The 11,768-nt window shown below is 37.2% G+C and overlaps 1 pseudogene across 1 annotated transcript in view; it reads left to right on the top strand.

Moving 5' to 3' along the window:
• Positions 1-9,989, top strand: part of LOC110302986 (uncharacterized) — a 70,634-nt pseudogene extending 60,645 nt beyond the window's left edge. Inside the window, exon 5 of the transcript XR_015048442.1 lies at positions 7,945-9,989. The product of XR_015048442.1 is annotated as an uncharacterized LOC110302986 (transcript). The remainder of the gene's footprint in view (positions 1-7,944) is intronic.
• The last annotated feature ends 1,779 nt before the right edge of the window (positions 9,990-11,768 follow it).

An 11,768-nucleotide genomic window follows, 5' to 3' on the forward strand; every position in this document is an offset into this window, starting at 1 on the left:
TCAATAGTCTTTATCTTCCAAGCTTCTACACAACAGGTCCCTGAACTCTCAACACTCAGTGGCTAACCCAAGGTTCCAAAGTCTTTCCACAGTCCTTTCCAAAACAGCATGGTTATATCTGTGACAGTGTCTCCCCACTATCCTGGTACTAACCTGTTTTGTTAGGGTTTTCTATTGTTGGGATGAAGCACCATAACTAAAAAGGAAGTTGAGGAGGAAAGGGTTTTTATATTGGCTTCTACTTCATATCATTGTGCATTAAAGGAAGTCAGGACAGGAACTAAAATGGCTGGAAGCTGGAAGGAGGAGATGATGCAGAGGCTGTGGAAGAGAGCTGCTTCCTAACTTTCTCAGCCTGCTTTCTTATAGAATCTAGGACTATCAGCCCAAGGACGGCACCACCTACAATGGGCTGGACACTCCACCATCAATCACTAATTAAGAAAATGCCGTACAGGCTTGCCTCTAGCCTCATTTTCTGGAGGTGGATGCTTAGTTGTGCTTTTTTCCTCTCAGATTACTTTGTCTTGTGTCAAGTTGACATAAAACTATCCAGCACACATGGATTACATGTACATAACATTCTCCTTACCTTGGTTTATGTTTAATTTTTTTTTAATTTTTAAAAATATGTGCACAAGTCCTTCGGACACACACACACACACACACACACACACAGAAGAGCATTGGATTCTTTTGTGTGTTGAGACTTGATCCAAGTTCCCTGCAAAAGCAACACATCATCTTTTTTTTCCTTTAAGTTTTATTGCATTGTGATGAGAAAAGATACATAATTTCAATTTATCTGAATTTGTTAACATTTAAAAATGTATTTTGAATAAATAGACTTACATCACATTCTCCTTTCCCCTTTGGACCCCAACTCCTCCCGGAGAGTCCCCCCCTTCAATACCTGCAATACCTTTTGTTTTTTTTATCATATACTTTAAAATTTATAAAATATTATAACAATAAAAATGAGTATAATAAAAGTTGTTTGATATAAAACAACCATCAGTTGAAGAGTCTTATGTAGATGTTTGTCTACAGCAATACTGAAAATACATACGTTTTTCTCAATATAAATTTTAAGTAACTCCAAATATATTAACTGTATGATATTTTAAAATAATATATCACTATTAGTTTTTTAATGGACATAGATAGAGAAAGTCTTTTGTTTGTTTGTTTGTTTTGTTTTTAAGTAGAGTTTAAAATCTTGGCTCTTACTGTGGTATACACACAAAATAAGAACAGTTTTTGGACATTGGAGTTTATTATAATAAGGCTGTACTTGAATGTCCCTCACATCACCAAAGGATTTTACCTCCATAGTAGATAAGCTAAGAGTTGACAGTTCTGCTACACCAAGGAATGAATTTTAGGCATGATTTTTGAATACAGATTTCCTGCTACTATGGTCAAAGCTATTTGACTTGAGTGATTGTCGTCATTCTCAGTCCACAGGGAACAGATTACATTCATTTAAGAAATGGTATGTGTATTAAGATGGTCTGTCCATGAAGTCATTCATCAAATATTTCAATGAAGAATGGTTCTGCTTGGAAGGTAGCACAGACATTAGGTAAGGGTAAGATTCTGGCTCATTGGCTGTGATGAATTTGAAAAGCATTCATCTCAGAATAAGAGTAACTTATAAAGTCCTTTTCTTCAAAATTGATATAATAATTATAAATATCAAGCAAAGCCCTCAGTCTCACTCTTTGCTCTTTTCTTACAAGTCACCACCCAAATTAATTGTCTACGTTTCTTTTGGCTGTATAAATAATTTTGAAAGATGTAAGCTGTTCGAAAAACATACTATACTAAAAACCAACTATAGTGTAAAAACATCAAATAAACAATCCTACTAATAGGCTGAAATAGGAGAAGCATGATTTCAAGACCATTATGTGGCACACAGCAAGACCCTGTCATGTATAAAGAAGCAGAAAGTGTATATGGATTGTACCATATTGGACCTACTTCTCCTGTTACCAAATTAGAGAGACCACGGGATAACAGCCGACAAATTTCTAACTCCTCATATTTTTGAATTTCAATTGATTAGGATATGTTGATAATATTAATTTTCATATTAAGAAATATTAAGGAAAGGTTATTGTTACTTCCTGTTAATTTTCTTGTTAGAGGTGGAATTATGTTTGTGTGAGTTTGTTGAAAGATTACTTTCTTGTTTCTCCTAGGGTGTAGTTTCACTCCTTGTGTTGGTGTTTTCCATCTATTATCCTTCGTAGGGCTGGATTTGTGGAAAGATACTGTGTAAATTTGGTTTTGTCATGGAATATCTTGTTTTCTCCATCTATGGTGATTGAGTGTTTTACTGGGTATAGTAGCCTGGTCTGGCATTTGTGTTCTCTTAGGGTCTGTATGACATCTGTCCGGGATCTTCTAGCTTTCATAGTCTCTGGTGAGAAGTCTGGTGTTATTCTGATAGGCCTGCTTTTATATGTTACTTGACCTTTTTCCCTTACTGCTTTTAAAATTCTTTCTTTGTTTAGTGCATTTGGTGTTCTGATTATTATGTGTCGGGAGGAATTTCTTTTCTGGTCCAGGAAGTTCTTTTCTGGTCTATTTGGAGTTCTGTAGGCTTCTTGTATGTTCACGGGCATCTCTTTCTTTAGGTTAGGGAAGTTTTCTTCTATAATTTTGTTGAAGATATTTAGTGGTCCTTTAAGTTGGGAATCTTCTATACCTATTAATCTTAGATTTGGTTTTCTCATTGTGTCCTGGATTTCCTTGATGTTTTAGGTTAGGATCTTTTTGCTTTTTGCTTTTTGCATTTGCTTTGACTGTTGTTTCAATGTTTTCTATGGTATCTTCTGCACCTGAGATTCTTTCATCTATTTCTTGTATTCTGTTGGTGATGCTTGCTCTATGACTCCTGATCTCTTTCCTAGGTTTTCTAACTCCAGGATTGTCTCCTTTTGTAATTTCTTTATCGTTTGTAGTTCCATTTTTAGACCCTGGATGGTTTTGTTCCTTTACTTTGCCTGTTTGATTGTGTTTTCCTGTAACTCTTTAAGGGATTTTTGTGTTTCCTCTTTAAGGGCTTCTAGCTGTTTACCTGTGTTCTCCTGTATTTCTTAAACTCCTCTATCATCATTATGAGAAGTGATTTTAGATCTGATTCTTGCTTTTCTGGTGTGTTGGGGTATCCAGGACTTGCTATGGTAGGAGAATTGGGTTCTGATGATGCCAAGTAACCTTGATTTCTGTTGCTTATGTTCTTATGCTTGCCTCCTGCTACCTGACCTGGATATATCTGACTGGAGCCTGTCCTTCCTGTGATCCTGGTTGTGTCAGAAATCCTCCGAGTCAAGCTGTCTCTGTGATCCTGTGATTCTGGGATCCTGTGATCCTGAGATCCTGGGTGTGTCCAAGCTTCTGGGAGTCAAGCTGCCTTTGGGATCTTGAGATCCTGGTGTGACTAAGTTCCTGGGGTTCTGGGATGGTGTGATCCTGGGTGTGTTAGAGCAACTGGGAATGGAGCTGCCTCTGGGTATTGTGGGGCTGGCTGTGGAGTTTGTGCCCAAGGTCTGTTCAGGGCACCAGCCCAGACTGGAAGGAACCCGTGCCACTGCTCTGGTAGAATTCCTGCATGCCTGGGTCCCACTGGACCTAGTTACTCCTGGTGTTGGGGACAGATGTATCTTCCTCACCTCTGATCCTCGGTTCCTGGGCTTGTTGGAGTGCCTGGGAGTGGAGCTGCCTCTGGGTGTTGTGGGGCTGGCTGTAGAGTTTGCGCCCAAGGTCTGCTACAACACATAATCTTAACTGTTGTTTTCTTTCTATATCTAGTTTTTTGATTAGCATTTTCTTTTTTAATGTTTTTGAGAACTTTTTGATTTCTCAACCAGTAATTTATTAAAAATACATTCTTTTGTTGTAGGAGTATCATAGTAGTCTCACAGTTTAAACTGGGGCACTGGAGTTTCATAGTAGCCAAGTATAGAACTATAGTTGTTATAAGGTCCTCTTAGATTCAACACAACTCATAGACCAAGTTGATATAGAAAAGAAAAATGTAATCAAGCTGCTTTTGATCAGGGACACAGAACAGACTTGGGAGCTGACCTGTGATGGACCCCAAGCCAGAATGTTACAGAGCCTATAAACTGCAAACATCTGTGCCAAGTTTCAGTTACATTTTTCACCCATCATGATTTAGGGATAATGGACTTCCTTAGGAACATGTATTTGTGGTAAATTTATCCTGTTCTTTTTGGTTGTTTTATTCAACTGTGGTTGTGCAACTTGCCTAGCAATCACATTTCCACTTGACAACAAGGATGTCAGTTACCCACATATTTGTATCTCTCTGCCAAGCAGGATGTCAGTTCCCCAGGGAGGTCTTGGGAACTTTATTTGACCCCTATTTAAAATGGAAGTTTACTCAAAATGGCTTCAGTTTGGTTCCTTCTTACAGAGCAGGCTGGCCTTGAAATCAGAGATCCAGCTGTCTCTGTCTCTTAAGGTATGGGATTAAAGATGTGAGCCCTTCTTGCCCATTCTTATTTGAAGTTAGTAATTTTGATACAGTTTTGTTGATGTATACTCAAGTGTTGGCTCTGTTTGCATGTCTTTCTGTATCTCTGTTAGTAGTCATTTGTATTGCAATGCCACATGCTATTTCTAGGCCCAGAAAAGAGAGACATGATCCTCCCCCTCCCCTCCCCCTCCCCCTCTTCTTCTTCTTCTTCTTCTTCTTCTTCTTCTTCTTCTTCTTCTTCTTCTTCTTCTTCTTCTTCTTCTTCTTCTTCTTCTTCTTCCCTTTTAAAATGACTTGGTGATTGCACTTGAAATTCTGTGGACATGAAATAAATGTGTGGAACACAATGAATTATGTAAATATATTCAAAATGAAGTACACATTACAATGCAGTAAGTCTTACCATTTTTTATTATGTGCATATATGGGAAATTTTAGGATGCAGTGACCTATGAGGATGTGTATGTGAATTTTACTCAGCAAGAGTGGGCTTTGTTGAATCCTTCCCAGAAGAGTCTCTACAAAGATGTGATGCTGCAAACCTGCAGGAATCTCATTGCTATAGGTAAGAATGTTAGTTTTTCCTTCACTTGCTAGAAAAGGAGACAAGTGTTTGTTGTTTATTGGTGATCTCAATTATGAAAGTGAAAGAATGTGGTGAATAAATCAGGATGGTTCTAAGGTTCAATGAAGATAGTGACTTAAATTTTGTATAATTTCTAATGATATAGCAGACATTTTCTGGTACTATATTTTAGGCTACAAATGGAACAGCCAGAATATTGAAGAACATTGTTAAAGTTCTGGAAAACATGAAAGGTGCTCCTCTCTTTCCTCCACTCTTCTCTTTCTTTTCAGAAAAGGGGAGCCCTTCCATGATATCATGGAGCCTTGGCATATCAAGTTGCAGTAGTAAGACTGGGTGCATCGTCCTTTATTGAGTCTAGATGAGGCAGCCCAGTAGGGGGAAAGGATCCCAAGGGCAAACAAAGGAGTCAGAGACAGCCCTGCTCCCATTGTTAGATGTCCCACATAAAGACTAAGCTACACAACTGTTACATATGTGCAGAGGGCCTAGGGCAGTCACATGATTGCCCTGATTGGGGGTTCAATCTCTGCTGTGATCTTGTGGGCCCAAGTTAGGTGATTCTACAGGTATTCCTGTCACATCCCTCTGGCTCCTACAGTCCTTCCTACCCTTGGTCGTATCCGCAAAGGTTGTTGGGGTCTTCTTTAGGTGTATGCCCAGGAATGGTAGAGTTGGGTCTTGAGGTAGATGTACCTCCAGTTTTCTGAGAAACCACCAAATTGATTTCCAAAGTGGCTAGATAGGTTTCCACCCCCACCAGCAATGTCTGTCCCCCTTATTCCATATCCTCCCCATCATGAGCTGTTGCTTAAGTTTTTTATCTTAGCCATTCTGGTGGGTGTAAGATGGAATCTCAGAGTCAATTTGATTTGCATTTCCCTTGTGACTAAGGCTATTGAACATTTCTTTAAGTGCTTCTCTGCCATGAAAGATTCTTCTGTTTAGAATTTTCTGTTTAGATCTGTATCTCATTCTTTATATATATATATATATATATATATATATATATATTTTTTTTTTTTTTTTTTTTTTTTTTTGGTTTTTCGAGACAGGGTTTCTCTGTGTAGCCCTGGCTGTCCTGGCACTCACTTTGTAGACCAGGCTGGCCTCGAACTCAGAAATCCGCCTGCCTCTGCCTCCCGAGTGCTGGGATTAAAGGCGTGAGCCACCACGCCTGGCTATATATTTTTAATATCAGCCCTCTGTCAGATGTGGAGTTGGTGAAGATCTTTTCTATTCTGTAGGCTTCTGTTTTGTCCTTATGATGGTGTCCTTTGCCTTACTGAAAATTTTCAGTTTCATGAGGTCTTGTTTACTAATTGTTGATCTTAGTGTCTTGAGTTATTGGAGTTCTGTTAAGGATATTTTCTCCTTTGCCAATGAGTTTAGTGCTATTACCCACTTTCTTTTCTATCAGGTTCAGTGTATCTGGACTCATATTGAGGTCTTTGATCCACTTGGACTTGAGTTTTGTGCAGAGTAATAGCTATGGATCTATTTGCATTCTTCTACACACAGATATCCAGTTAGACCAGCACCATTTGTTGAAAATGCTTTATTTTTTACCTTGAATGATTTTGGCTCCTTTGTTAAAAATCAAGTGTCCATAGGTGTGTGGATTTATGTCTGAGTCTTTGATTCAATTCCATGGGCGATTTTCTTTTGAAGACTTTTTATGTGCATGTTGATACATATGTATTTCTGAAGAAATTTTAATGTGCCCTGAAGCTTTAAGGAAATTAAAGACTGTAAATAAACACAACTTTCTGATGATTATTATATTTTCACAATACTATATACCTCAATGTCAGGTAGCTGATCAGTGTTTGCAAGGCATTCCTCTAAGAAAGAAGACAACAAAATAAAGCCTTAACAGATGTCACCATTTTAATCCTAGCCCTGTGAGAGCCATGTTGTACAACTGTCCATCCATTTAGTTTTGTACCATTCAAGTATAAAAGTTATACACATTGATTAGGGGATCAGTATTTGTCCAAGGCTTTTTATAAGCAAACAGTCTATACTAATGCTAGTGTTCCTCATGTACACTAGTGTTCCTCATGTACATGAGGATTTATGCTAGTGTAGTGAGAGGAGCAGTTTATGAGACACAAGAGGGTTGCTGCAGTAGAGGAACCTGAATCCCTATACCACATCTCTATGAGATACAAAAGGTTAGATTATGTGAATGCAGTGTGAAAACCTTGTATTTGTTTTCTTTGTATTCTTATTTAATAGGTATATCATCTGTCACGCAGAATACAAGCCACTTGAGCATAAGGGGCATGGAAAGATGCAGTGTACCTCTCCCTCTCCTACCACAGTTAGAAGATATATAGTAGTCCCTGCTATGAGTAGACTTTATGAATGTGACATGAATTTACAGGCACTTGGTGTTCCAACTACAGTGGGAATGCATCAACAGACTTACAATGGAGAAAAGCTTTATAGCTACCAGGAATATGGGAATTCTTCTGTTTATCCTGGTTCACTTTGCAAAGGTAGTGTGAATCACACTATAAGAAAATGTTTTGAGTGCACTCAATGTTGTAAAGCTCTGAGTTCTCTTCAAAGACATGAAAAAAATTCATCTGGGAGAAGGAATTGATAATTGTGAGCCATGTACTAAAGGCTTTAACCATCACAATATCTTCAAACACACAAAAGAACCAATAATGAAGAGGATCCCTATGAATATAGTCAGTGTGATAAAGCCTTTGGATCTGATTCTTCCTTACACCAAAGATCTCATTTGGAAGTAGCTCCCTATAAAAATAATCAGGGTGTAAAAGACTTTCCACATCACAGTTGTCTTCAAGTACGCAGAATTCATACTGAAGAGAAACCTTATGCATGTAATCAGTGTGGTAAAGCCTTTGCAAGTCGCCATAATCTTAAAATACATAAAAGAATTCACATTGGAGAGAAACCCTATGCATGCCATCAATGTGGTAAAGCCTTTGCACATAGCATTTATATTCAGAGGCATGAAAGAAGTCATATAGGAGACAGACCATATGAGTGTCATCAGTGTGGTAAAGGCTTTACACATTTTGGGTGTCTTCAAAACCATCTGAAAAATCATACTGGTGAGAAACCATATGAGTGTAATCAATGTGGTAAAGCCTTTGCAAGTCACCGTAATCTTCAAACACATGAAAGAATTCATACTGGAGAGAAACCCTATGAATGTAATCAATGTGGTAAAGCTTTTGCACATATCATTTATCTTCAAAGGCATGAAAAAGTCATACAGAAAACAAACGTTATCAATGTAATCAGTGTGGTAAAGTTGAGTTTGTAAGTCAAGTAATCTTCAGAAACATGAAAGAAGGCGTAATGGAGAGGTAACTTACGGATGCAATTGATACAGTATAAGCCTTTGCATCTTTCATTCTTCTTCAAGGGAATGAAAGAATTCATACGGGAGAGAAACACCACGAATCTAGTAAATGCAGTAAAGTCTTGTACACCAAGCACATTTTCCCCCCTACTGAGCCATCTTCCTGGTACTCATGTATGATTAATCATTTCATCATTACAGTATTGTTTTATTTACAAATTGTATATAAATTGTCATCTAAGGATAAAAGTATACCAAACAATTTGACTAATAAAACCTATTTGAAATGAAAATATTTATACTGTCATCCATTTGTATGGGTTATGTTAGTTTATTCTGAGGAATAAGTACATAAGTACTTGTTCTTAACACTTTGTCAGAAATACAAATGAGTGGCAGAGAAGTGTTGCAATAGTTAAAAGTGGTTGCTTCTAAGCCTAACGACCTGAGTTTATTCTCTGGGAAACCCACAGCAAGTTTTTCTCTATTAATATACTTGGGCTATGACATATGAAACACACATAATCCAGGACTTAGGTAAATATTTTTTAAATTGAAATAAGGGCCACTGCAGTTACTCAGGTATTTAAGGCACTTGCTCCCAAATGTGACTTACTCAGTTTGATTTCTCGTACTGACAGAGGAAATAAAGAATAGACACCTGTAAGTTCTCCTCTGCCTTGCATGTGCATATCATGGTACAGGTGCTTAAATACTGATAATGAACAAAGCAAAGAAAATAACCAAAATATTGAGAACACAGGGAACAGTTTACCAATTGAAATTAATATATTGAAGCATTCTGTGGAGTGTTATTATTCAACAAAATAATAATGGTTTCTGTTTAAGTCTTATGCTATTTGTCTCTGATTTAATTCAAAGATAGCTCATTTTATGAATCTATCTCATCTGGACCTAGTGGTGTATTTTGGAGACATACAAGTGGATCTTTCTGAGTTTAAGGCTATCTTGTTCAACATGGTAAGTTCCAGGACACCAATAGCCACGTAGAGTGATCCTTTCTAAAAAGAACCAAAAAGGAAAAAAGTATGTAAATGTAGCACATATCGCATTATGGAACCTTTCCTAATAACACTCTGTACTCATCTTTATTCAATTAAACCATTCAATTCCATGTCTTCACTCACATAAAGAGAACAGAGTTACTAATGAAAATAAGCAATATGCTAAGTTCATTCACCGAGGAATAGAAATCTATTGAATACTTTCATGACCATGTAGCAGAGACTTTCTTCACATACAAGGTAGAAGGAGTAATGGACATCTTCATCTTTTACATTATAATGACATATTTGGGTTCTGGAAATTTGACTCAATAGTACTGCTCCTATTGGGTGTCCAACTTGTGCTTCCTAGCACCCACATCATAAGCCTCAGAACTACCTGTAATTCCAGGTCCAAATGATCTGATGTTCTCTTCTGGCTTCCTTGGTCACCAGGTATGTAAATGGTGTAAAGGCATATATACATTTTTTATGGTTTTATATATTATATATTTTCAATTATAAAAATAACACACTTGATAGTACTTTTAAAATTATGGACTCATTATATATCTATATGTCTATATCTATATATCTATATGTATATATATACACACATATATGATTATATATTGTAAATTGTATAAATATGTGACTACTTATTGTACAAGGGGCTTTATGGTTTTTTTGTTTGGTTTTTGTTTTTATTATTTACAAATTTGAATAGAAATTTAAGTATATTGCTGGAACATGGTTGTGCTTGTATGGACACTTCAAGAATACAAGAAAAGTCTTGTGATCTCAGTTTCTTAAAAAAAACAGAATTGCTTTTGGAATGTGATTTTTTCTTCTTTCTCTTGGATGTAGTGGATAAGAGTGAGTTTTCTCCACATTAATCATTATTGCTTGCCATTGTTATTCAATGAAATGTTTAAACTATCCTTTATATGCCTGTGTGATAAAACGTGATAGTTGTTTTTAAAACAAAAATCCCAGCTGTATAGTTTTATCACATGAGGACTCAGGAGCCAGGCACTGGTGAAATCCTGCTAGCTCAGAGAGGTAGAGAAAGCACCCAGCTTACCTTCTTACTCCACAAACATCCCAGAGGAAAAAAGGCCCTTTCTCCTTCTCCATGCTATCTTAAAGGCCCTTCTTTCTGTTTACTTATGTTCACTCCCTGTCAGCTGGTTAGTTGCTCTGTTTCTTGGATTAAAGGTGTATGCCTGTGCTAGGCCATAACCTAAGTACTTGTTTCTAGTAAACAGAAAGCTCTAGGACCAAAGGCTGAGCCACACCACAGTGAGAAACAGTTCATACTCTTGGGGTTTACAATGTGATCAAATATCCTGCAATCCTTATTTTCCATGTCTGGGTTGTCTTTGTGATTGCATACAGCTCACAGCCATGAAAACTTTACTCAAATGACCTTAACCCTGAGAATATAAAGTGCGTTGAGCCCTGAATAAAGCTGACTATTGCATTGGACTTTGGTCTGCCTCATTTATTGGCTCTGTTCTTCTAGATTCCCTCTAGAGTGGTGATAAGTATGTCTGAACATGAATTAGAAGTTGGCTACAAAAGAGGTGAATGGGGACTCTCAAAGAGGTGAGTGAGAATAATGGGGCAGAAACTAGGGAAAGCTTTGACTTTGTTGAGCTTGTGCATCATCCCTTTTAAAGAAATGAACATTCAAATCACATATTAAATATTAAAATCACTACCATTCAATTTCCCACAAGTTGTTTATGATCATAAGCCCTGGTTTCCAGAAGATGGAACTTTAGATGGAGAAGTATGAGACAGAATCTGAAGTAATATTGAACTGGAACATGAACTAGATGAAGTTTTCCTTCAGGCTTATATGGATGATATACTGTTGCCCCCCTCCAAAGAGGAAGAGCTATTCCATATGTAACATGAATCATGATATGCTACTTAAAAATGGGCTTATTTTATCTGAAAAGGTACAATGATTAGACACTGCAATATTTGAGAGTACTGATTACTTGAACAACTGTTAAACTACAAAAAAATGTCCATTAGATAAGACAATTTAAAAATACGTAACTTTCAGAAATTCTTAGGGGATAGTGATTGGATGCATCCTACTTTAGGAGTACCCAATTATGCAGTAACCATATTATTCAAAACTCTAGAAGGTCAGATGTCATTGCACAGTCCTCAGCTATTATCTCAGGGGGCAATGATAGCTATCTGAATCCAGACTAAAAGAGTCATTGGTGTAGCATTTGGATTCTTTTCTGCCTTTAAACCTACTCTTTTCTCTCCCTACTAAATTGTCTCCTATAGGTATTA

Source organism: Mus caroli, unplaced genomic scaffold, assembly GCF_978045245.1.
Source record: "Mus caroli unplaced genomic scaffold, Mus_caroli_1 scaffold_9, whole genome shotgun sequence".
NCBI classification, from domain to species: Eukaryota; Metazoa; Chordata; class Mammalia; order Rodentia; family Muridae; genus Mus; species Mus caroli.